This window comes from Syngnathoides biaculeatus, chromosome 11, assembly GCF_019802595.1.
Source record: "Syngnathoides biaculeatus isolate LvHL_M chromosome 11, ASM1980259v1, whole genome shotgun sequence".
Classification (NCBI taxonomy): domain Eukaryota; kingdom Metazoa; phylum Chordata; class Actinopteri; order Syngnathiformes; family Syngnathidae; genus Syngnathoides; species Syngnathoides biaculeatus.
The window spans coordinates 18,236,241-18,263,457 of record NC_084650.1 but is presented as its reverse complement, the minus strand read 5'-3'; the positions used below and the strand labels follow the sequence as shown (position 1 = coordinate 18,263,457).

Here is a 27,217-nt window from a genome sequence, read left to right as displayed (position 1 = left end):
GAGGATAAGCGGCGGAGAAAATTGATGGACGGATGTTCAATTGCAATGTCTTGATTTTAGTTAGGTTGGAACAGCCATCGCCATGAATATAATTGTACTAATAATTTCTTAAAGGGGTATAAATAATACACTGTAAAGAGTAAATATGAAATAAACACAAAAACATACAATAATAATACAACATATGAATATACAGGACTAGTACAGGTTCTGAGAGGGCTCAGAGGGAAACTTGGCTAATGGTGCCATGCAGGTTTTACGTCAGACCCTGCTGGGTGAAACTGCCTTCAGTGGCGATTTCTGTGGATAGCCGGCCAGATTTTTCAACAAAAGAATTCACCGTAGCAGTCACAGTGCAGATGGGAAACCGACTCAGAACAGTAGAACAGGACATCATAGAAAAGGACAAACGCAGCTATGACTAACGGTACGTTATAGGGCCGGGGCGCTCAATGCGTCGATCGCGATCGACTGGTCAATGTGTCAATCAAGGCCTTTTATAATGACAGCGTCCACCATCGCTGCTTTTAGTTCGCGACACAGTCTGGGCAACGTAGAGCAAAGGCGAGCTCGACATGCTGCTTGTGTTTACTCTCGATATTAACGGAGAAAGTTAATAAAAGAAATGCTGTTGTTTTAAGATGCAATGACTGTCGGAGGATATGAATAATAGAAGAAAAAAATGGTTAAACTGGACGAGATTTTCTCTTTTATGAGTGGGAAAGGTCTGGTCTGAAGCCAAAGTAGAAAGTGCAGGATGAGATGGTGTATAATTTTAAAATTCCACCTTGGCACAACCTTATCCAGGATGAAATCACAGACAATACAGTGCACAAAAAGCTAATTCTGTATTTAAAAAAAAAAAAATAAATATATATATATATATTTTTTTTTTTGTCAGTAACTCGCGAGAGGCTGGCTGCTTGAAAAAAAGATCTTGGGGTAAAAAAGTCTGCGCACCCCTGATATAGGGTATACCAAAGCTTGGAAGCAGTCTTTAATGTGGTGGGAAAAGTTAATCTCAGCAACTGACACTCGGCTCCTAAAATGCTTCCAACGTTAAGATAAAAGCGAGAACTGTGCACTGTGTGCTTCAATAACGGGCTCTTTTGCATGTTCTGGTGAGCGATGGATTAGTGAATGAGTTCTTGATGACAAAACTAATATTAATGAGCAGTACTTTTTGGGGAGAGTTTTTAATGCTGGCGTTCACAGTTTAAAAAAAAAAAAAACAACACTGTCATGAGCAAGAATGGAGCGTGGCCTGTCCTGGCACTGTGATTAGACCAAGTATTTAAATTGGAGTTTTGTCACTTATCTAACATCATGCCCTCGTCTCGGAGTCCTGCATTTGGGTCCATCCCCGTACCGGAGGTTCGTGACAGACTGAAATGGACCACACCTTTAAGCATCCACAGGGACTCTTTTAGAATTATGTTTGAAAGTCATCTCCTTTTGAAACTTGTTAGTGTCTTTCTTTATCGGGGGAGGCGTTAATACGTGCGCTAATTGTGTACACATATGGCGGGAGAGTGTGACAAAAAAGAAAAAAGTGACAGCTGCACATCCTTTGAAGGCTCCTCGGTGCCGCTTGACATCTTGGCGACGGTGAGCCAGGCTGACAGGGACACTTCTTCTTCTCTTGGCGAGGAAATTAAATGTCAAGCGCCGGCTACTTGATCGGGGCTAAATTGGGAGTTAATTGTGTCCCGGCGCTGGATGGGGCAGACGGCAACCTCGCTTTGAGCGATAAAAGACCACATTCTTGGAGAAGGACCTTTTGAGAGCGAATCTCCATTCTTACCCTTGTTCTTCATCCTCCTCTTCTTCCTCCCTGGTTACTTTATGGCCGTGTGTTGCCAGAGCGGCTGAAAACAAAACGTGGCTCAGTTAGCACAGTAAATAACTTCTTTATAATGCAAAAATGTGACTTATATTCACATAAGCTGTAACATTATCAAGTTATGATTTTCTTCTCATGCTGAGAAACTAAAGTTATTTAGTTTCACTAAATTAATCTACCATATTTTCCGCACTATAAGGCGCACCTAAAAGCCTTTAATTTTCTCAACATCCGACAGTGCGCCTTATAGTCCGGTGCGCCTTATATACGGATCACTATTGAGCCTTTCGTGCAGTGGTTCCCAAAGTGGGGTCCGCGACCCCCAGGGGGTGAAAAACGTCTTTCCAGGGGGTCCACGACACGATGCTTGAGACAAAGTAATAAAATATTTTTCAGAAAGGAAGCACTCATCGAACTCCGTCATTCAGAATCCATCCGTCAACAATTTGAGAACAAGTCAAACAGCACTTTCTGGTGCGAGGGGTCGGAACTGTTCCCAAAACTCACCAAATTAGCCGTGGAATACGATGTTCCCTTCGTTATACTACGTACAAGTGTGAGGCGGGGTTTTCAACTCTATAAGATGTGAAGACGAAAAAAATGAAATCGTCTGGAAGCTAATCATGATGTGAGAATTGCCCTTTCCAGTGTTGAACCACGTTTTGATTTATTGTTCAAAAATAAAAAGCAAGAGCACCTGAGCCACTAAAATTGAGTATTTCATAGTACCAGAATGGCTTAGCTGTGTCCAGCACTACATTATTGGCGAAAGTTGAGGTTGGGGGTCCGGGAGCTTTTTGAACGACTCACTGGGGGTCCGGGCCCAGGTTGACTTTGGGAACCACTGCTTTAATGCAACTCTAACCCCAGCCTCGACTGTAGCGTCTATTCTATTCGCCTTATATTGCAGTGCGGTTTATAATCCGGTGCGTCTTATATCTGGAAAAAGTCCTAAAATAGGCCATTCATTGAAGGTGCGCGTTATATTGCGATGCGCCTTATATATGGAAAAAGTCTTAAAATAAGCCATTCATTGACGGTGTGCCTTATAATGCGGTGCGTCTTATGGTGCAGAAAATACGGTAACCTATTCAAACCTTACTGAATGGAATCCATCCATCCATCCATTATCTGAGCTGCTTATTCTCACAAGGGTCGCGGGAGTGCCGGACCCTTTCCTAGCTATCTTCAGGCAGGAGGAGGAAGATCAATCTCATAATGTTTTTTTAAAATAGATTTTTACGATCTTGGTCTTTTCGCAGTCTCTGCTTGGCTCGTTCTTGGTCTTGACTCTCAAGTCTTGGTCTCTGTGAGTCCTGTCTTGGGCAAAGCGTGGTCTTCAGCACGTTAACGACCTAACGCACACTAACGTGGCCTAAACTATTGCAGTGTGGTCAGTTATAACGTAATCTCACGTGACTTAATCCAACTCAAATGAACATAATCTAACATTGCGTTATCTAACCCAACATTACTTATAGTATCTTACTTTATCCGTGTGTAGTGGAGCGTGACGTAACCTAATGTGATAATATGATCGCATATAGACGAATTTCCCTCCAGGCAGAGTTTTTTGGGTGTCATGTAAAGTGCTGTAAAAGTGTTGTTTATTATTTTTATATTAATACTGGTCCCTCATCTTCCTCTCCGACCAATCACAAGCTCTTGTTCGCCACTTTTAACCCCCCCTGGCGTGTTGAGGGGGTCCGTGTTGGTCTCCTTCGCAGGGATTAGGCTGCATCCTCGAGGGGTATGCAAACATCCGCCGAGTGCTGAATTAACGTCACTTTTTGCCAAACTTCTCGTGCTTGAAGCCCTGGCGGGGGGACGCGCATTAAATCCAGATAAGTTATCGCCGCTCCAGCGACCGGTTTGGCACGCGCCGCTTATCCGAACGGACGCAGGTTGCCGTTTTGGGACTTGTGGCTGCTTTGATAAGGGAGGGAGGCTAAAGTCGTGGCGCTACGATATCGCTGCCTGCCGGATGATGAGTCCCGTTGGAGATGCGATAGTAGAAGGAGATGGGGATGTACCAACGACTTGATGGCCGAGCGATGGCGTGGGCACGAGCTAGTGATATCCTGACGACAAATTATTGATTTTCAAATGAAATGATATTCTGAGGAAAAACATTTCCAAATGAACATGTTGATGGCGAGATGTACGAATGAACTGATGGTGTTATGAGAAAGTATTTGCAAATGAACACATGAAGGCTTTCTGGCAAATTTTGATCAAAGAATGAGCGAATGAAGTTCTAATGAAATATTTACTGATCAATGAGTCTGATATTTTGGTGAAGGGATTACAACTGATTGCGTCCTGGCAGCTGTTACGAACATTCGGTGCGAGGGCGGACCCAAATGCAGGAATTCAAGGCAGAGGCATAATGTTCTTCTTCTTCTTTTCCTTTCAGCTTGTCCCATTTGGGGTCGCCACAGCGCAAAGTCTTAGATGAACGCATATTTGTATGGAAAAGTTTTACGCCGGATGCCCTTCCTGACGCAACTCCTCTGCATTTAGCCTGGGAGAGAAGCTTACAGCACGTGGTATTCCCAGGCGGTCTCCCATCCAAGTACGAACCAGGGCCAAACCCGCTTAGCTTCTGAGATCTGACGAGATCGGGCGTTCTCAATACTCAGGATAAAAGAGTTTTTCTCCTAAAAGGACATAATTTTTATTTACTTAATATAAATATCGCCTGAAGACAAAAAAAAAAAATATTCCAAGACCAAAAAAAAAAAAAAACAATTCCTCATCCTTTTCTGAAAATCCAAAAATTTCTCGTAGTCCAGAAAAAAAAAATCCAAAATCATTTTCCTGTTCTTACATTAAAAAAAAAAAAGTGTTTTCTTCTGGAAGTCAAAAATCTTAATTTAAAAAACAATCAGCCAACATTAGTCACTTTGAGATTGGGAGAAAAAAAACGATTGTTGATGTCTGCTGACAATGACATCCAAACAAAAATCCATCCAAAAAAATAGTGTCAAAAACCTCCGATACGAGGGCGGACGCAAATGCAGGACTTCGAGGCAGAGCATAATGTTCAATGTGGTTTATTCCGGAAACTGGGTCATACACGTTGTAGCAGTCTGACAAGGAATCAATGAATGAGCGAATGAAGTTCTAATGAAATATTTACTGATGAATGAGTCTATTTTGGTGAAGGTATTACAAATGATTGCGTCCTGGCAACTGCAAATGCAGGACTTCGAAGCAGAGGAATAATGTTCTTCTTTTCCTTTCGGCTTTTCCCGTTAGGAGTCATCCCAGTGTGTCATCTTAGATGAGCGCCTATTTGTTTGCCACAGTTTTACGCCGGATGACCATCCTGACGCAACCCCTCTGCATTTAGCCAGGGAGAGAAGCTTACAGCACCTGGTCTTCCCAGGCGGTCTCCCATCCAAGTCCATAGCCTTAGCTCCGTTCTCAGGACTCAGTAGGAAAGAGCTTTTTTCTCCTAAAAGGACATAATTTTTATTTACTTAATATAAATATCTCCTGAAGACAAAAAAAAAAAAAATCTCCCAGGACAAAAAAAAAAAAAAAAAATCCTCATCCTTTTCTGAAAATCCCAAATTTTGTCATAGTCCAAAATAATAATAATAAAAAAAAAAAAATCCTGTTCTTACATTTTTTTAAAAAGTGTTTTCTTCTGGAAGTCAAAAATCTTAATTTAAAAAACAATCAGCCAATATTAGTCACTTTGAGATTGGGAAAAAAATTGTTGATGTTTGCTGACAATGACATTCAAACAAACATGAAAAGAAAACAGATCCAATCAAAAAAAATAAACAGTGTCAAGAACCTCCGGTACAGGGCCAGACCAAACCACAGGACTTCGAGGCAGAGGCGTAATGTTCAATGTGGTTTATTCCGGAAACTGGGTCACACACGGTGTAGCAGTTCGACAAGGCAGAGGCACAGAAATGCTAGGCTGGGCGGGATCCGAAAGACATACAGCAAGGTCCGATGACTCTGGGGTAAACTAACAAATTCAACAGGACAGGATCAAACTAACGGGCACAGAATCGCTGCGACTAGGGTTACTCTAACTTAAGTGTAGAAGCAGAGAGTCCCACAGGCAGTGAATGCAACTCACTAACGCATGGCAACGAACTGGCAAATGCCAGTGACAAAAACTCCAACCTAAATGTCTAATTACAGTCCGAATGTGAAACAGCTGTGACCGGTGACAGGTGTGACCACCCACAGAAGTGGCCTGGCCACGCCCCTCTTGGCAGTGGGTCTTCTAGAGAACTGATGATGGCCAATTTACTTTTCACGATCGAAGTACTCTTTGAAAAAAAAACACGTTTTTAAAAGCAAAACGGATTGTCAAGTTCATTTCAGAGTTTGCACTTTTAACATTTTTCCCACGTCCACGAATTCAACCCGAACTAAAGTATTTGTACTTGTGCTCAGAGTATGTACTTTTGTTACCTCTGGTGGTGTTTTAGCAAAGTAATTGAAGCGTTCGCGCAAACAACAAGCATGTTTAAATTGTGATTTTGTGTTCAATGGTGGATGCGCTACATTATGGCGACGCTGGCCAGACGAGAGTGAGGAAATTGAGCTCCGTGTCACCGCCGACTTCCTGTCGTGATGGACGTTGATGTCACATTAACCCTCTTTGTGACCAATTAGCATCTGACCGCCACTTCCTGTATTTGCGAGCATCTCCCTGTAGAGCGCGCCGGGGACAATGCGTCCATTAGCGGCGCGCTAAATCAATAGCCGGGAGATTAATGGCGGCTTTAATAGAGCCGACGCCTCTTCCTACTCACAGTTATCTTCCTGTACAGGAGACCGCCAACACTACTTAGTGAACAGTTGACTTATTAGTTCTCATTGGATGGCGACTTCATGTACATGGCTTCTCAAGATTATTAATTATTATTTTTTTGTGGGTGCACTCATGATCGACGGCTGGCTACCAAATGTCCTATTGCTAAGGACTACTGGTCTCGGGGGCTGAATTTTCAAATTTCCAAATGGACTTCAGACATTACCCCCCAGGATCATTTGAAATAAACCCTAAGATGACTTCTTCAAACCAAAATGGGGGACTTCCTGTCTTTTAGGGCATGTTTTCTTCAGACCTTTTAGTGGTTTTGCTCATGATATAAATTTCAAACAAATCTCATGGAGCTACGTGAACTGCTTTTTTTTATTCTTATGCTTTAAAGCAAAATATCTTAATACATTAAATGACAAAAACAAATCTATATATTTATATAACATTCAAGGCGGCACGGTGGATCAGGTGGTAGGTGTTGGCCTTCGCGGGCCACAGAAAATCATGTGGCGGGCCGCATCTGCCCCCTGGGCCTTGAGTTTGACACCTGTAAAATACAGTAATATCTCGTTCGTCGCAAAGTTTAGGTTCCCATCCACCCCCGCAATAGGTGAAATCCACAATGTATTTTAAAAATTGAATAGTTATGCTGGGCGGCACGGTGGGGCAGCTGGTAAAGCGTTGGCCTCACAGTTCTGAGGACCCGGGTTTGATCCCAGTCCCGCCTGTGTGGAAGTTTGTATGTTCTCGCCGCACTTGCGTGGGTTTTTTCCGGTCACTCCAATTTCCTCCCACATCCCAAAAACACACAACATTAATTGGACACACTGAATTGCCCCTAGGTGCGATTGTGGGTGTGGCTCTTTGTCTCTATGTGCCCTGCGATTGGCTGGCAACCAGTTCAGGATACCTCTTGACGGCTGAGATAGGCTCATAATATTTACGCATGAAATTTATGAACTAGTTTTTAAATCAGAGATCAAGTGTAATGGGGTTTTGAAACATGATTCATATTTGGTAGCACAAGAATGCTGTCAACGTTAGCATTTATGATATGTGACAATTTGACATTTTGACACGGAAGTTGACGCAAATGATTTGCCTCCACGGGCCGCGTAACATCATGGGTTGGGCCGGATCTGGCCCCCGGGACTTGAGTTTGACACCTGTGCTCCAGCACTCCCGCGACTTTTGTGGGGATAAGCGGCTAAGAAAATGGAAGGATGGATGGATAACATATTCAAATCGTGAATGCGTGCGCATTTGGTCGGAGGAGGCCGCTACAGCGATTATCCGTTTCGTGCAATGACGCGGCGGCCACGACAGCAAATCCGGCCAATGACATTCAATTTTTTTCTTTGTAGTTTTTTCTGACGTGTCATTTCTAACATTGGAAACAACTTTAAATCTTACACGAGGGCAACTGAATATAAAGGACACACCAAGCGCGCACTCGCGCGCGCACGCACAGCCCCGTTATCTGCGAAATTAATGGCTTCAATAAGTGACGGCGGGGAGACGGCGGGTGATTAGCAAAAGCAATCGGCCTCTTTATTAGATTTAGAGGAACAAAGCCGCAATTGAGGCGGGCGCTCTGGAAGACGAATGGCTGTCGCGTCCTTTGGGCTTCAGCCTCAAGGAGATGCCCCCCCCCCCCCGAAACGTGCCAGTGAAAAAGAAGCAGAACTGTTTTAAATGCCGTCAATCCATTCCAACCACAAAAAAACGCATCACTGGTTTTTTGATTTAACAGAAAACTGCACTTTTTAAGGATAGGCGGTAGAAAAAATTGATAGATGTGTGAAATCACAACAAAAAGACAATTTAAGGTCTGAAGTGGAGTTACTGTGCGTCATGTCAAATTTGTGTGGAATGTGTGCCTTTAAGAGGCGTGGCCTAGTGACAGATTTCAGGAGCTGGAGACGAGTTGACTGGTTTATCGGCGTCTGAGGGTCTGGACATGAGTTGCTCATTGCTAGTGTTGCCATTTTTGTATTTGTAGTTTTTCCTTTTCACTAAACAGCAGAAAGGGGATTTACGCAGTGGCTCTCATTGGCCCGCATCTGCAAAAAGTATTTAGTAGCTAAAAGTCATGACCAACAAAAGGTCACTCACTGAGTTGTGCTATACCATAATGCATTGCATCTTTCGAGAAGAGGTAGAAAAATGGCGGGTCTGGAATCCCAGATGGAGGGCACCCCCTCCATTTGTCATTTTTATGATCTGCAGTATTTTTATTTAATTGTCAATGCATGTTCTACTCTGTCTTCAAATATCCATTTCTTTAAGGCAGTGGTGTCAAACTCATTTTTGTCGCAGGCCACATTGTAGTTATGGTTTCCCTTGGGGGAGGGGGGGGGTTAATGACAAAAAAACATCAACTTTAATCGCCGCATCATATTTACACGTGAAATTTATAAACTATTTTTTAATCAAAGATCAAGTGTAATGGTGTTGTGTAACATTATTCATATTTGGTAGCACAAAAATGCCACCAATGTTATCATTTATGATATGTGACAATTTTGAAATTTTTGTACAGATTTTCACAAGAATCACGGAAGTTGACGCAAATGATTTGCCTCCGCGGGCCGCATGAAATCACGCGGCGGGCCGGATCTGGCCCCCGGACCTTGCGTTTGACACCTATGCTTTAAGGGTTCTAAAATCGCAATTATTTAGTATCTCTGACATTTTCCATTATATCTTAGCGTTGAGCTAGTGGGCCATATTAAGATTAAATGGGAAAATTATGCGGTTGTTTTAAATATGTAATACGTACTTTGTTTTAAGACCTTAAGCATCTGCATTTTTGTTATTACACAGCTTTTAAGCTTCTTTTCTGATAAATCGTTCACTATTCCCCCAAAACATCTGCTGATTTCTCGTATCTTGAAAAGCACAGGAGTCGGGTCACTTGTATCTCGGGCACCGCCGTATTCATATCCTGTCTCGGGAATCGACGTCGGTGTCATGACGACGGGTATCGCTGCAGTATCGACGGTCCTCTATCAATCCTAGCAAAAGAAGTTTTTGGTGAAAACTTTGAAAACAAGCCTTGTTGGCAGTAGTTTTACCGTCTCCATATTACAACTATTATTGTTGGTCAGCGTTGGGAAGATTCTGCAGCCACTCATTTAACAAGCCACTGTATGCGTCGTGTGTGTGTGTGTGTGTGTGTGTGTGTGCGTGTTTGTGTATGCGTGCATGTTTGTGTGTGTGTGGCCTTCCACCTCAGACTGTCTGTTGTACAAATTGTACGAACGTAATTGGCCAGTTTCAATTAGCATGTGTCAGATGTGAGCAGGAGACTTTTAATGATGGGAACATGTTTCACTGATACTGTGTGTGTGCGTGTGCATGTGTGTGTGTGATTGTGTGTTTGCGTGCATGTGTTCCAATGAGAAGACCTCATTTGCATTTTTGCAGACTCAATTGACTTCCCCCAACACGTCCTCAACTGTCTCATTCAAGTACTTCTGCTTTGTAAATCCATCCATTTTCTTCACCGCTTATCCTCACGAGGGTCGCCGATCCCAGCTGTCAATGGGCAGGAGGCGCGGGGTACACCCTGAACTGGTCGCCAGCCAATCGCAGGGCACATACAGACGAGCAATCATTCGCACTCACAATCACACCTCGGGGCAATTTAGTGTCCAATTAATATTGCATGTTTTTTGGGATGTGGGAAGAAACCGGAGTGCCCGGACGGAAACCCTCACAGGCACGGGGAGAACGTGCAAACTCCACACAGGCGGGTCCGGGATTGAACCGAGGACCTCAGAACTGTGAGGCCGACGCTTTACCAGCTGATCCACCGTGCCGCCTGCTTTGTACACACACAAAAAAAACATATAGACAGCAAAAGGTACAGCGTTATATATTGCAGTTGCTGTGAAAACATAAAATCATATCACATGGTGAAGAATAGGTTCATAACAGGCTAATAACCCAATCATGTACAGCAAGGGGTGTCAAACTCGTTTCTGTCGCGCCCCACATTGTAGTTACGGGTTCTGTCAGTGGTCCATTATGACTGAAACCCTTAAAATCTTTAATTGACCCATCATATTTACACATTAAATTCATCAACTAGTTTTAGAGGCAGTCACTGATGGTGGAGTGGTACACACGCCTGCCTTTGGTGCTGGCAGCGTGGGATCGATATCTGCCCTGGATACCTGGTGACCAGTTCAGGGTGTAGTCCGCCTTTCGCCCGCAGCTAGCTGGGATAGGCTCCAGCTTTCCCGCAACCCTTGTGAGGATAAGTGGCTTGCATAACGACATGACAACTAGTTTTAGAATCAGAAATCAATGGTAGTGGGTTTTTCAACTGTTGTTGATGTTTGGTAACACAAAAATGCTTGCAATATCTCGTCATCATTTATGATACAACAATTTGAAATTTTGGTCTAGATTTGACAAAAATCATGGAAGTTGTTACACGTGATTTGCCTTCGTGGGCCACATAAAATCATGTGGCGGGCCGCATCTGGCCCCTGGGCCTTGAGTTTCACACCTGTGATTTACAGTATCCTTCACTTACTTTTTTTTCAAGGATGCTATTTGTATGACTGTTGATTTTGTTACAGTGTTCCAATCGATCAGGTATATACAGTGGGAACACAGTGATTAAAAAAAAAAAATCCTGGAATTGAGAGTGCAGGTGGTGGTATGCATGGTGAGCAGAGAGCCAAGATGGAAAACATGTGAATAACAACAGCAACAACCAGTGAATATGCGTGAGTTTTGAGGCAAACAAACACGGAGGATTGCAAATCGTACCAAAAATATGTGTAAGTTTAAATGGCAGTTGAGGTCGATTGTTGTCGGTTGTAGTCCAGTCACAGAGGGTGGGGGTAGTGGACAGACTAGAGCACGGGTGCTCAATGCATCTGGTGTGGACTGGTCGATCGCAAGGCAGTCTTGGTCGATCGCGGGACAGCGTGCCAAAAAAAAAAAAAAGACCTCAGCCAATGTTCCCTCTAAACTGCGCGGGTGCGCAGTTGTGCACCGCTGATGCAGTCTCTTCGCAGATATTCTCTGTTGCGCCCAAAAAAATAATCCAATGCAAATTGAAAGTATAACATACAGCTCTTCAGTTTGTGGCATTGTGCAATGTGATTCAATGAGCGAGGGATGACTGGTTGTTCCATCCAATGGCACAATTCCCATCCGTACTGTAAAAAATCAAAAGAAGAAGCCACAGGTTTCTTTTAGGCAGCACACGGAACTTTCTCCAACAACGACACTTTTTCCTAGTTTACCTTACACCCCCCAAACCCCCGCAGTTAAAGACGTACACTCATAATTACAAATATTACAGTACTTACGCAGCCCATCAATGTGTTTTGTAATGACAGCGTCCACCACCGCTGCTTTAGTTAGCAACACAGTCTGGGCAACATGCTACTTATGTTTAGATGACACGCTGTGGCGACCCCTAAAGGGACAAGCCGAAAGAAACTTACTTTTTTTATTGTTGCTAATCATGATTTTAAAGGCCTAACAGGGTTTTGAAATAGGGTTTCTTGTCGTGTTAGTGTTTCAAACCAGGGTTTCAAGTTAGAGTCAGGATTTGAAACAAGAATTTCCAGCCATGCTTACGATTTCTAGCCATGATAATGCTTTCAATTCAAGGTTTAAAGATAGAGCTAGGGCAGGGCGCTCAATGTGTCGATCGCCGATCCGAAAGACGTACACTCATAATTACAAATATTACAGTACTTACGCAGCCCATCAATGTGTTTTATCGTGACGGCGTCCACCACTGCTGCTTCAGTTGGCAACACGGTCTGGACAGCATAGAGCTAAAACAAGCTAGACATGCTGCTTATGTTTACTTCCGATATTAATGGACAAAGTTGAAAAAATAAATGGTGATGTTTTAAAGCCCAAGTGTCATCCCTATAAACATTCTAAAATATAACATGATTCACTTCAATGTCTATACGAAAAAATAAATGTGAGCGGAGAGCGCGTCATCCATGCGCAAAGTTGCAGAAGTGTCATTCTACGATATCCTATAGGTCACCATATTAGCTGCATCCTCCGTCCGTGACGTCACCCAGACATTCGCCAATGAAAACACGCGGTGCACCCGAACTATGGGAGACAAACGCGTCCCTTCTGACACAGAAACTCTTTTCGAAAAAGGAGAACACCACACAACTGAAGAAAAAGTGGTTAAACTGGATGAGATTTTCTCTTTTTTTGAGTGGAAAAGGTCTGGTCTGAAGCCAAATTAGAACGCGCAGGATGAGATGGTGTGTCATTTTAAAATTCCACCTTGGCACAGCCTGATCCAGGATGAAAGCACAGATAATACAGTGGACAAATAGCTAATTCTGTATTTTAAATATAGGCGGCAACATAACATTAACCTTAAAATGGCCGTAGCTCGCGAGAGGCTGGCTGTTTAAAAAGGAGATCTAGGGGTAAAAAAAAGTCTGGGCACATCTGTCTTAAGACGTTCCCCCTACATCCTGTTCCGGCTGGATCATGTTTCCCGCTGCATCGTATGCCAACAGTATGATGTGTCATATCATAAAAGATTTTGTTCTACCTTTTGTTGATCTTTTTAATGTTTCACGCATACGTTTCCTTCTGCTCCATTTTTCACGGTCGGTAGCTCATGAGAGGGCTGACTGCTTGAAAAGTATATCTTAGGGTAAAGAAAAGTCTGGGCACCCCTGGACTAGAGCATCCTGACAGCCTGATGCATGAAGCTGTATGACAGTCTTGAGAAACGGGGCTGCGGGATCTCATCACGTATTGTACATTTTTCGCACAAACACATTTGTTGTTTTGTTTATCCTTTGTGGTTGTTGCTCACTATCGAGGCCTCTCCTAATTTAAAACAAAAAAATTGCTCCTATTTGATTGTTTCGATTTTGTGGTCCAATATTAAACATTCACACCTTCCAGGAAAGGTCCGCCAAAATGTGTACCCTTTGGTGGTACTCGCACTGTCGTGAATCAGTAAAATGTGCTGGGAGTGACTTCTCCTGAAATCCATTTTTTAGTTTTCTCCACATTGAGCATTATTTTCAGTGTTTTCTGATGTTTCATCTCCCGTTGACTCGTATATTTTAGTGTTTGTCACTCACTTTATTCGCAGCGCACCTCCATAACAAGAAGCGCATTTTCTTCACATTTGAAAATAGCTACTAGCATGCTAGCTGTCCAATATGTTGTTCTTTTCATCATTTTAAATTGTTTTTGTTAACTTGTTTACCGCGAGCGGCGTCGTCGCTCAAGACGCTCGTCACAACGTTGCCTTGTCGCTAATGTTCGTGACGAAGCGAAGGGAGCGCGTCATTAAAGGCAGAAAACGTACGCGAAACCCATTCGGCTCCAATTAGCCGCGACGGACACACCGGGACGTTGACATTCGCGAGGCGTTCTCGTGATTAGCGCCAGAGCGCCGGCAAACGTGTTTCATCTGCGGACGTGACGGTTTAAAAACAGAACCTGGAGGAGAATGAGGATGGAAGGGTACATGAAAAGAGGAGATATTATAAAAGGAGAGAGTGAGAGAAGCTTAATTCATCAACGCGGCATTGTATTCATCCTGTCAAGTCGGCACGAGCGCAGGCCTTTTTTTTATTTTTTCTCTCTTTCCAAGACGCCGCCAGCTAGCAGCCTGTGATTACTCGCCTTCATTCTCGGGCGAAAAGACAAAAGCCCATTGGGCAATTTGACTTGCAATATGACAACGAGGTAAATGGCAGTTCACCCCTTACTACGTGCTGTCAGATGTCTTTTCCACGCTGACAGCTGACATCGCTGCCGTCTGATTTAAACTCGACTTTGAGAACTCCACATTTCAACGCCGCATTCTGCTCGAATGTTCGTAAAGCGATTGTCCCACTTCGGTGGCGACCAGTTGTGTGTTTTTTGGTACTTTCAGCTTGTCCTTGTGTGGAATACCTACTTCTAATTGGTGCTAATTTAGAATTAGGTTTATCCAAGTGTGAGATTTTAAATGTGAAACATAATTGGCTGATTTCCTGTCAGGGTCATGTCAAGAGATGATTTTTTTTTTTTTTTTCGCAAGTGGACGGCGAAATTGAACTTCACATGGCTTTTGTCGGGGTGGCATGGTGGATGACTGGAGTGGGGAAGCGGGTTCATCTGGATGGCCAAATTGCCCTTCGCATACAGAGAAGAAAATAAGTATTTGAACACCCTGCTATATTGCAAGTTCTCCCACTTAGAAATCGTGGCGGTGGTCTGAAATTTTCATCATAGGTGCATGTCCACTGACAGAGAGATAATCTTAAAAGAAAAATCCAGTAAGCAGAATGTATTTTTTTTAATGATTTATTTGTGTGATACAGCTGAAAATAAGTATTTGAACACCTGTCTATCAGCTAGAATTCTGAACCTCAAAGACCCGTTAGTCTGCCTTTAACCAATTCATGGGCGGGGTGGCAATTTTATGCCTTATTGAGATAAAAGTCTCCTAACAGCCCACAATCAAGGAAATAACACTTCTTTTTTGTGTATGGTTAAGTTATATGACAACTTTACTTATTTATAATCTCGTTCCAAAAATGGGACGCTGCTCGCGAGGGGGTACTTGCGTTTTCTTAGGAGATTGTCCCAAAAATAGGACTTTGCTCATCAAAGGATATATTTTTCAAGGGTAAAAATGGAGGATATAATGCATGAAAAACATGATGTCCCAAAAATGTGACGCTGTCCACGAATGGGTTAAATGTTTACCTCCACTCCATGTATTATCCTGAATCAGATGCACCTGTGTGAGGTCATCGTAAAGACACCACCCCACCCCACCCCACCCCACCCCCATACAATCAGTAAGACTCAAACTTGTACCGTGGCCAAGACCAAAGAGCTGTCCAAAGAAACCAGAGACAAAATTGTACAACTCAGCACGGCTGGAAAGGGCTACGGAGAAATTGCCAAGCAGCTTGGTGGAAAAAAAGGTCCACTGTTGGAGAAATCATTAGAAAATGGAAGAAGCTAAACATGTCGGTCAATCTCAGTCGGGGTAGAGCCCCATGAAAGATATCACCTCGTAGGGTCTCAATGATCCTTAGAACGGTGAAGAATCAGTCCAGGACTACACGACAGGACTTGCTCAATGACCTGAAAAGAGCGGGGACCACCGTTTCCAAGGCGTTGTGGTTTCAAATCATGCATGGCACAGAAGGATCCCGTGCACATGTCGAGGCCCGTCTTAAATTTTCCAATGACCATTTGGATGATACGAAGGAGTCATGGGAGAAAGTTTTGTGGTCAGATGAGACCAAAATTGAACTTTTTGGTCATATTTCCACTAACCGTGTTTGGAGGAAGAGGAATGATGACTTCCATCCCAAGGACACCATGCCTTCTGTGAAGCATGGGGGTGGTAGCATCATGCTTTGGGGGTGTTTTTCTCTGGATGGGACAGGACGACCGCACTGTATTGAGGAGAGGATGACGGCGGCCATGTATTGTGAGATTTTGGGGAACAACCTCTTTCCTTGAGTCAGAGCATTGACTGGGTCTTTCAACATGACAATACCCGAGGCACACAGCCAGGAAAACCAAGGAGTGGCACCGTAAGAAGCATATCAAGGTTCTGGCGTGGCTTAGCCCGTCTCCAGACCTAAACCCAATAGAAAATCTTTGGAGGGAGCTGAAACTCTGTGTTTCTCAGTAACAGCCCAAAAACCCAGAGAAGATCTGTGTGGAGGAGTGGGCCAAAATCCCTCCTGCAGTGTGTGCAAACCTGGTGAACAACTACAGGAAACGTTTGACCTCTCTAATTGCAACAAAGGCTACTGTGCCAAATATTAACATTGGTTTTCTCAGGTGTTCAAATACTTATTTGCAACTGTATCACACAAATAAATCATTAAATAAAATCAGACATTGTGATTTCCGGATTTTTCTTTTTTAGATTATCTCCCAGTGGGCAATGAAAATTTCAGAGCCCCCCATGATTTCTAAGTGGGAGAACTTGCAATATAGCAGGGTGTTCAAATACTTATTGTCTTCACTGTATTTGAAATCAAAATGCCCAACTTCCTGTTTGCTGGACATGGCTCCCTGAGACTTTTTCATGCGTCCTGTTTTGACAGACAAGTCCACTCAATTTTGTATTGGTTCGTGCCTTTGGTGTCAGGTGTTGAAGTGTGTTTGTGTGGACGGATCCTTGAACTTATTGTGCGTGTCTTCTTTTGATAGACCTGCACCCAATTTTCTGTTGAATGCTGTAACCAGTGCCGGGTACCACTGAGTGGGTTTTGGAGGGTTCAAAGGTATTTTTGGAGTTGCTTTCGTTCTTCCGGTTGACTTTTTTGATCTGACATCTGGCGTTTTGTAAAAAAAAAGGAGGAAGAAAGAGAGAAAGTTGAAGTGGATTCTTGTGTGAAAAGTCAAAAAAAAGTTGTGAGGCAAGCAAGGCCTGCGTAGAAGGCTGCCTGCCTTTTGTGATTGGTCCCTGGGGCCCGTCAATCACAGCGGGGAAGTCAGGTGTGACCGGCCTTGTGGCGCCGTGATTGACGGGCGCTCCTGCCAATTAGACGGCCAGTGCACACCCAAGAAAGTGCACACACACACACAGACACACACACACACACATTGTCAATGTTGCCGTCTCCCTTTAAGCTTCATCTGGTTGCCATGGAGACCCACAACGTCTCCAGACATTCGCCAATGAAAACACGAAGTGGCCCCTACTGTGGGAGACGAACACGCCCCTTCAGACACGGAAGTTCTTTTCGATTAAGAGAACATCTCACAACTGAGTTAAGTTACAGGGGCAATATTCAGATGATATGCGATCACGGCCAAACTGCCTCCCTGTCCGATCCACTTCCACGGCGGAGATGAGCCATCGCGGCTCCTCGCAGCCGGCCGGTGTGGCTCATTTTCGGCACCAAGGTGGCTTATCTCGGAGCCAAGCCAGGCTGCTTTAGGGCGTTGTTCATAGCTGCCGCAGTACGCGGCGAACACCACCGTCGAGCCGGGGCGCTTTACACCGTTGTCGTCGCACACGGCTGAGTACGGCATTGTCGGCAGCGTTCTTCAGAGCTGCCGCCGTCCGTGAGCCCGACGCGCAGCCTTCGCCGAAGCCGTGACCGACGGACACGCCGCCTCGGCCGGTGTAGCTCTTTTTTGGCACCGAGGTGGCTTTTCATGGAGCTGAGCCGGGCTGGTTTAGGGTGTTGTTCATAGCCGCCGCCGTCCGTGATGAACAACACCGTCGAGCTAGGGCGCTTTACAGCTTTGTCGTCGCACGCGGCTGAGTGCGGCATTGTCGGCACTGTTCTTCCGACGCCGTTCGACGTGCACATCGACACATTTAGCACCCCTGACATACGTACTCTGATCTTTTGTTACATTATGAGAGACGGATTACGTGGTCCGCCTCAAACTATTATTTTTTTTAGTAGCTGTATCCACACCTACCTGTCATTTGGAACTCACGAACCTCTCATCCTTTGCACCCGTGCAATCCATTTTTCACGACGAACCGCATCTCTTGCTAATTTATGAAGGGTAAATCCATCCTCCCGAATGCAACGAGCCAGCATTTTGGCTCACACAAAGGAACAACGAGCTACCTTCCCGGAGGTAAAACTAATAGAAACAAACGAGTCCACTTGAGGGCGGTCCTGGCATGTACGTCACTCCCTGGTTCTTCTCGAAAACAAATCCATCGAGAGGATTTTTATGGCGGGAGTTACAAAAAGCCGTATACGTCAAAATCATGTTTTGTGGTGAAAAAACACATGGGTCCATGTTGGCTGCCGTTTTTTCATTAATATACTAAAAATCATGCATTTCATGACAGTGGGCCTTTAAGGCCCATCAATTCCAATTGCACTTCCCATAATGTTCTCAATATACCCAAGCAATAGGCCAGAAAATCTCATTTTTGGTGAAAACAACCCATATTCGACTGCATATTACTGAATAACGGATATAGCATTTCTTTTTCTTTCTTTTTTTTTTGAAGTAAAAGAAGTCTCCTTTTTTTATTAGGTCAGTTTGTTTTTCATATCATGACAGAACCCAATATTTTTAAAAGAGCTGTCAAAACATTTTAAAACGGCTGCCAACGTGGCCGACACTGCTTTGAAAACAGCTGGCAGTCAATGAGTTAAGTAGCATTTAAAGGCTCCTGCTGTTATTGTTACCTTTAAGCAACATCTGTTCCCCCTCAAACGTAAGAAGAATGTTGAAAAGCGCGAGCAATATTATAATCAGATCAAAAAAAGAAGAGCAAACAATTGTTGCCAGTGAAGCCAAAATGTCTTCTAATTATAAATAGCGGCGCGGTTTTGTTTTTTCCATAATTTCACGTCACGCTGTGCTGGCCTCTTTGTAAGAAGTTCTTCCTCCAGTCGCCACCTGGTCCATTAGGCAGCCGGCGAAAAAAAAAAAAAAAAAAAGAAAGTGGCCGCGCCGTAACACCAACACAAACATCTAACGCGACAAACTTAATCGTTAATATTTCCATTCAGTCATATTCTGAGTAAACGTAATACTGCTGTTAATTCTGAACAAATGGGCATTAACATCCGGCTTAACGGCACATTATCATCAATATAACAGCCCCCCCCCCCAAAAAAAAAATGCGTTTAAGCAGATTTAATGCATTATTTGCCATATTTCCCATTAAAGTCTTTAAATGAAAAACAGATTTACAGTTTGGATTCACATATTAGGAACAGCAGGTGGTGGCGAGGCCTTTTTGGAATCCTCCTCTATTATTTTTCCTCAGAATCCGCGCTTGGTGGCCTTCAAATTCAGTTTGTATATTTGTGAAATGTATACTGTATTTTTGTTTTTTTATGATGAAAAGCCTCCCAAAACTCACTCAGTAGCATCCCTTGGAAAGTCTGAAAAAAATTTCCACCAGTTTTTAACAATACAATATTTGTATTTCAGGCATAATAATTCTAATAATGTTAATCATAACGTTGTGCTGGTTTTCTTCATTAAAGGGGAAGTCCACGATAACAATGTATCAGATAGGTCATGTCATGGTTAATGTAATTTTACAATAAATATTTTCATCAGATATAATTTAAGGTTGTTTATATCGGCAATTTTGAATGTTTTGGCGAGTCACATGACGCACATAGGTTGATGTGACTTGTCGTGTGCTCAAACTGAGGCTCGGTTACGTTCCTTCACAGTTACTGTCGGTGCTGATTTCTCTGATTTATCCTCATCTGATGAAGGAATAAAGTATCGGTTGATTGGGAAGACAGAGGAATGCGTCCATACAGATTTGAACCTGTGGCTGTAATTACTTTGAATATTCGGATGGTTCTTCCGAGGGGAATAACGCGGAGTCTGACTACTCAGAGGCTTACGCGCGGGACATAAGTGCTTAAACAAATGACCCCAGAGCTCCAGCAGCCGGCCACGAGCGAGCAAGGTTTTTCCGGCAGCCGGCCGCTAGCGAGCGAGCACCGGCAGCCTGATGCGAGCGAGCTTCGGCAGCCGGATGCTAGCGATTGAGCTTCGACGCCCATCCCTGAGCGAGCGAGCTTCGGCAGCCAGGTGCGAGGGAGCTAGCCTTAGTCCGGCAGCCGGCCGCAAGCGAGCTCTGTCCGATAGCCAATCGTGAGCGAGCTTCGTCCAGCAGCCGGCTGTGAATGAGTGAGCTCCGGCAGCCAACTGCTAGCGAGCGACCTTCGTCCGGCAGCCAGCTTGGTAGCGAGTGACCTTCGTCCGGCAGCTGGCCGCTGGCGAGCAAGCTTCGTCCGGCAGCCGGCCGCTCGTGTGCGCGCTTGGTCGCAGCCGGCCGCTAACGACCGAGCTTTGTCCGGCAACCAGCCGTGAGGAAGCAAGCTCCGAAGAACCATCTGAATATTCAACATTATTGACAGCCACAGGTTCAAATCTGTACAGACGTATACCTCCGTTGACACTTCTATTTCATCACATGAGGATAAATCCGAGAAATTGGCGCTGACAATAACTGTGTAGGAACGTAACCGAGCCTCAGGTTGAGCAGATGACACGTCACATCACGCACGTAGGTCACGTGACTTGCCAAAATGTCAGCGACCAGGAAGTTTCAAAATTGCCAATATAAACAACCTTAAATGATATATTATGAAAATCTTTATTTTAAATATACAGTACCAATGACATGACCTATCTGACACATTATTTTCAATGAGTGGACTTCCCCTTTAAAAAGAAAAAAATCATGGTATTACAATTCATTTCAATGATGGAAATGTACCTGAAGTAAATTGAGTTCCAAACTTGATGCTATAGTCAATTGAACTTGTAAATCAAGGTACCACCGCGGCTGTAAAAAAAAAACGCACTTTTTTAAATGGCGGAAATACATTTTGATATCATTCTTTGTTGGTTTTGTGAACAAACGGATGAGCGGATATTTAAAGGGTTACCATTTAAGCGGCAACATCTGGAGAATTAGCGGCGGTCTAATCCAAATGAGAGACAATCTGCAGTTTATTTGCACGTTTAAAACGGTCAAAGCGGCCGGAAACAATGGGGACTCAAAACGGAGATGAAGGCTTTGATGATTGCGTTGTTTTCTGCGCGTTCTCATCTCCGACAAGTCTGGGGGGAGAAGGAGAAGTATTAAATCTCATATTAACACATGTGCACGGCGGCTGTCGCATGTGTATGCGGTCTTAATTACGCGCCACTATTTTTATCCGGCGTCCCTGCGGGTTTTAGCTTGCCGCGCCGTGTTCCGCTTGTGGTGTGGTCACTGTTTGGAGCTGAAGCGCTTCCCCCGTATCGTCAGAGGCACTCGACGTTGAATTACAACAAATGCGCGACTTACACAACTTTACAAGACGGCCGACTCTGATCGCACGCCGACGCTACAAGCGAGACGTCATCCGTGTACACCTTGGGGAAAAAAAAAAAAAAAGTTTTCATGCGGCTAAAGATGAAGTTCACATATTTTCAGGTTTATGTTTTCTTTCTATGTATGATCCAATATGATTGTCCAATATGATCCAAGTCCAAAAATCACTGTATTTGTCAAAATGCCAAAATCTAAGGAAGTAATCAGTGGTATACAGTGAAGAAAATAAGTATTTGAACAACCTGCTATATTGCAAGTTCTCTCGCTTAGAAATCATGGAGGGGACTGAAATTTTCATCGTCATCATCAATGTAAGATTTTTTAACAATTTATTGATGTGATACAGCTGCAAATAAGTATTTGAACACCTGAGAAAGCCAATGTTAAGATTTGGTACAGCAGCCTTTCTTTGCAATTACAGAGGTCAAACGTTTCCTGTAGTTGTTCACCAGGTTTGCGCGCACTGCAGGAGGGATTTTGACCCACTCCTCCACACAGAGCCTCTCTAGATCAGACTGGTTTATGGGCTGTCGATGAGAAACACAGAGTTTCAGCTACCTCCAAAGATTTTCGATTGGGTTTAGGTGTGGAGACTGGCCAGGCCACGCCAGAACCTTGATGTGCTTCTTACGGAGCTACTCCTTGGTTTTCCTGGCTGTGTGCTTCAGGTCACTGTCATGTTGAAAGATCCACAGCCATGACCCATCTTCAATGCTCTGACTGCGGGAAAGATGTTGTTCCCCAAAATCACACAATACATGGCTGCGGCCATCCTCTCCGTAATAGAGTGCAGTCGTCGTGTCCCATGTGCAGAAAAACAACCCCAAAGCATGATGCTTCACAGTAGGGATGGTGTTCTTGGGATGGAACTCATCATTCGTCTTCCTCCAAACACGGTTAGTGGAATTATGACGAAAAATTTAAATTTTGGTCTCATCTGATCACAAACGTTTCTCCCATGACGCCTCTATATCATCCAATTGGTCTTTGGCAAACTTAAGACAGGCCTTGACATGTGCTGGTCTAAGCAGGGGAACCTTCGTGCCATGGATGATTTCAAACCATGAGAGTATTACCAACAGCCACCTTGGAAACGGTGTCTCCCAGCTCTTTTCAGGTCATTGACCAAGTCCTGTGGTACAGTCCTGGGCTGATTCCTCACCTTCCTAAGGATCATTGAGACCCCACGAGGTGATATCTTTCATGGGGGTCTCCCCCGACTGAGATTGACCGACATGTTTAGCTTCTTCCATTTTCTAATGATTTCTCCAACAGTGGACCTTTTTTTCCACCAAGCTGCTTGGCAATTTCTGCGTAGCCCTTTCCAGCCGTGTGGAGTTGTACAATTTTGTTTCTGGTGTCTTTGGACAGGTCTTTGGGCTTGGCAATGTTACAAGTTTGAGTTTTACTGATTGCATGGGGTGGACAGGTGTCGTCATGCAGCTAACGACCTCACACAGGTGCATCTGATTCAGGATCATATATGGAGTGGAGGTGGACTTTTAAAGGCGGACTAACAGGTTTTTGGGTTTCCGAATTCCAGCTGATAGACAGGTGTTCAAATACTTATTTGCAGCTGTGTCACATAAATAAATCGTTAAAAAAAATCATACATGGTGATTTCTGGGTTTTTCTTTTTAGATTATCTCTCTCAAAGTGGACATGCACCTACGATGAAAATTTCAGACCCCTCGGTGATTTCAAAGTGGAAAAAGTTGCAATATAGCTGGGTGATCAAATACAAGAAATAAATCCCACAATTTTATTTGTAGGGATAAAACTTCAAAGAGATGAAAACGGTGTTCGCCCAACTCGAGCTATCACCGGCTCAATTGAAACGCCGGCCAAACTGTGTTGTACTTCTAACGTCGTCCACTAATGACCGAGCCCACCTCGGAGTCAAACTTGCCCCTGGGTACAAAAAATGTGCCGACGCCAGGATCAGTGGGTGTCCCTAAAGCATCTTCCTCTCAGTTTCCCATCTTTTCTTCCATTTTGCAACTCATGTGGCGTCATTGTCATTAGGACGATCGCGATGATGATGATGATGATGATGATCACCTCGGCGTCCCGACAACCATCAGGCAAACGCGCGTCTGCCGGCGTATGCAGATTCCTCCATTTGCACGCATCATAAACTCCAGCAGGACCACCGCCACTTCCTGCCGCCTCCCGCCACTTCCTGTCGCCATCAGCAGCCGGCAGGAAGTCAATCGGCGTCCCGCCCCGCTCAGCCAGACTTTCATTTTAGTTTTCGCCAAGTCGAGGCATCGCGGGCACGTTTGACTGGGAGGAGGGAGAAGTCACTGGCATGTGATTCTGATTATTATGTTGATGACAATGCCCCCATAAAGAATATATGATCAGCCCGCGAGGAATTGCAGGAAATATTACAAAGTGCCTCTCACCAGCGTGAGACGGCTGCACAAATTATCCTCATAATTGGATTGCTTTCCTGATACTGAGAGGCCATCATTCACACACACACACACACACGCAATGATATTTCCATCCATCTATTATATGTGCTGCTTATCCTCACAAGGGTTGCGGTGAGTGCTGGAGCCTATCCCTCTTCGGGCAGGAGGCAGGATACACCCTGAACCGGTCGCCAGCCAAACGCAGGGCACATGGAAACAAGCATTCGCACTCACAGTCGCACCTAGGGGCAATTTAGAGTGTCCAATTAATGCATGTTTTTGGGATGTGGGAGGAAACTGCAGTCCCCGAGGAAAACCCACGCAGCAGAACATGCCTAACTCTACTATTGTTGGTATTTGGTAACACAAAAATGCTTGCAATATCTCAACGTCATTTATGATATAACAATTTGGAATTTTCGGTCCAGATTTGACAAAAATCATATATGTTGATGCATGCCTTTGCGGGCCGCATCTGGCCCCTGGGCCTTGAGTTTGACACCTGTGATATACAGTAATATCTCGTTAATCACGGGGTTGAGGTTCCCATCCACCCCCCGCAATGGGTGAAATCTACAATGTATTTTAAAAAATGAATAGTTATGGAGTGCGGTACGGTGAGGAGCTGGTAAAGCGTTGGTCTCACAGTTCTGAGGACCCGGGGTTCAATCCCGGACCCGACCTGTGTGGAGTTTGCAAGTTCTCCCCTTGCCTCTGTGGGTTATCCTCCGGGCAGTCCGGTTTCCTCCCACATCCCAAAAACACGGAATATTAACTTGACACTCTAAATTGCCCCTAGGTGTGAGTATGTGCTTGTGAGCGGCTGTTTGTCTCGATGTGCCCTCCGATTGGCTGGCAACCAGTTCAGGGTGTACCCCGCCTACTGCCCGTTGACACCTGGGATAGGCTCCAGCACCCCCTGCGACCCTCGTGAGGATAAGCGGCAAAGAAAATGGATGAAGAGATAGTTAGAGACAAAGAAAAAGATAGTTATTCAGAATTTCAAACGGTTAAAAGCTTTGTGAATTTACCTTTTATTTTTGTGTATTTAGAGTTTTTTTTCGGCAAGGAATTGTTTTACCACAACAAATTATAGCATCGCCTCAAAATCCTGTAATATGACGAATTATGCAAGTGAAATATTTCATCCACTAATAGGAATGCTCTGAAGTCACAGTCATTCTTCCCATTTTCCATCATCATCCTCATCCTCATCATCATCTGACAGGAAGTCCGAGACACTCCACAGCCGAACACTCTCCTCGTTGTCCGAGCCCCCGGACGTCTTTGTGGCCCGAGGCGACGCCCCGATGAGAACAAAACAGCAGATGTCCCCCGTATAAGTCTGAAGGAAAGCAGACAGACAGACGCGAGACAACGAGCAACTTTCATAAAATTCATACAAATCATCAGCGTGCATTCTTTGTCATCAGCTCGCTGGAAAACAAGCAGCCAAACCGGGAACGCCTTGACTAAATTCATAATGGAGCGCAATACCGTACAGCTGCTTTTATTTAGGAAAAAAAAAAGTGCGTTTGTGCGTGAGCGTGTATTTGATGACAGTTGTTATCATATAACATTTGATGTTAACATATGACCAGAGATGGTTGATAATGTGTCACACTTATTCTGTTACATTTACTCATAAACTGTTCATGTCAGAGCATTTTAAATGTACCATCCCTATCAGTGTTATTTGATTTGAAAACGGATCAATACTTTTACTGTTCAAATGCTGGACGTGCCATTTGCTACTTTTATTTATCCATCCTTGTTTGTCTGCGTTTATTTTTCAGACTCGCTCTTCGATTTCTTCATAGGGCACCCCTTGCTGGAATTCACCAATCACATCTCTACGGTGTCGCACTCAGAATCACCAAGTCTGGTAGGCAAACAGATTCTTCATATCATTTAAGTCAAGAAAACAAATGTTTCCGCATGTGTTGTTGGTTTTTGGTCAGTTAAAAATCAAAATGGTGGCAGGCGTGTCCTGTATTTTACAGTTAAGAAAATAAGTATTTGAACACCCTGCTATATCGTAAGTTCTCCCACTTAGAAATCATGGAGGGGTCTGGAATTTTTATCGTATGTGCATGTCTACTGTGAGAGAGATCATCTAAAAAGAAAAATCCAGAAATCACAATGTATGATATTTTAATCATGTATTTGTCTGATATAGCTGCAAATAAGTATTTTAATACCTGTCTATCAGCAAGAATTCTGACCCTCAAAGACCTGTTAGTCCGCCTTTAAAATCCACCTCCACTCCATCTATGATCCTGAATCAGATGCATCTGCGTCAGGTCGTTAGTTGCATAAAGACAAAAATCAGTAAGACTCAAACTTGTAACATGGCCAAGAACAAAGAGCTGTCCAAAGACACCAGAGACAAATTTGTACAACTCCGCAGAGCTGAAAAGGGCGACAGAGAAATTGCCAAGCAGCTTGGTGGTAAAAGGTCCACTGTTGGAGCAATCATGAGAGAAAGGAAGAAGCTCAACACGACGGTCAATCTCAATCGGAGTGGAGCCCCGTGCAACCAACCCAAGACTACACGACAGGACTTGGCCAATGACCTGAAAAGAGCTGGGACCATCGTTTCCAAGGTGGCTGTTGGTAATACACTAAGACGTCATGGTTCGAAATCATGCACGGCACGGAAGGTTCCCCTGCTTAAACCAGCAACTTGTCAAGACCCGTCTGAAGTTTGCCAAAGACCATTTGGATGATACAGAGGAGAACGTCTTGTGGTCAGATTAGACCAAAATGGAACTTTTTCGTCATAATTCCACTAACCGTGTTTGGAGGAAGACGAATGATGAGTTCCATCCCAAGAACACCATCCCTACTGTGAAGCATCATGCTTTGGGGTTGTTTTTCTGCACATGGGACACGACGACTGCACTCTATTACGGAGAGGATGGCCGCAGCCATGTATTGTGTGATTTTGGGGAACAACATCTTTCCCGCAGTCAGAGCATTGAAGATGGGTCATGGCTGTGGGTCTTTCAACATGACAATGACCCGAAGCACACAGCCAGGAAAACCAAGGAGTGGCTCCGTAAGAAGCATATCAAGGTTCTGGTGTGGCCTAGCCAGTCTCCAGAGCTAAACCCAATAGAAAATCTTTGGAGCGAGCTGAAACCCTGTTTTTCTCAACGACAGCCCAGAAACCTGTCTGATCTAGAGAAGATCTGTGTGGTGGAGTGGGCCAAAATCCCTTCTGCAGTGTGTACAAACCTGGTGAACAACCACAGGAAACGTTTGACCTCTATAATTGCAAACAAACGCGACTGTACCGAATATTAACATTGGTTTTCTCAGGT

The 27,217-nt window shown here is 44.2% G+C and overlaps 1 protein-coding gene across 2 annotated transcripts in view; it reads left to right on the top strand.

The window, feature by feature from the left end:
* The window catches only part of LOC133508374 (protocadherin-1-like), a 176,172-nt gene that overhangs the window by 72,756 nt on the left and 76,199 nt on the right, over positions 1-27,217 (top strand). For both annotated transcript variants that reach the window (XM_061834311.1, XM_061834310.1), the window contains one exon: positions 25,688-25,776. The gene's annotated coding sequence lies outside the window, so the exon portion shown is untranslated. The remainder of the gene's footprint in view (positions 1-25,687; positions 25,777-27,217) is intronic.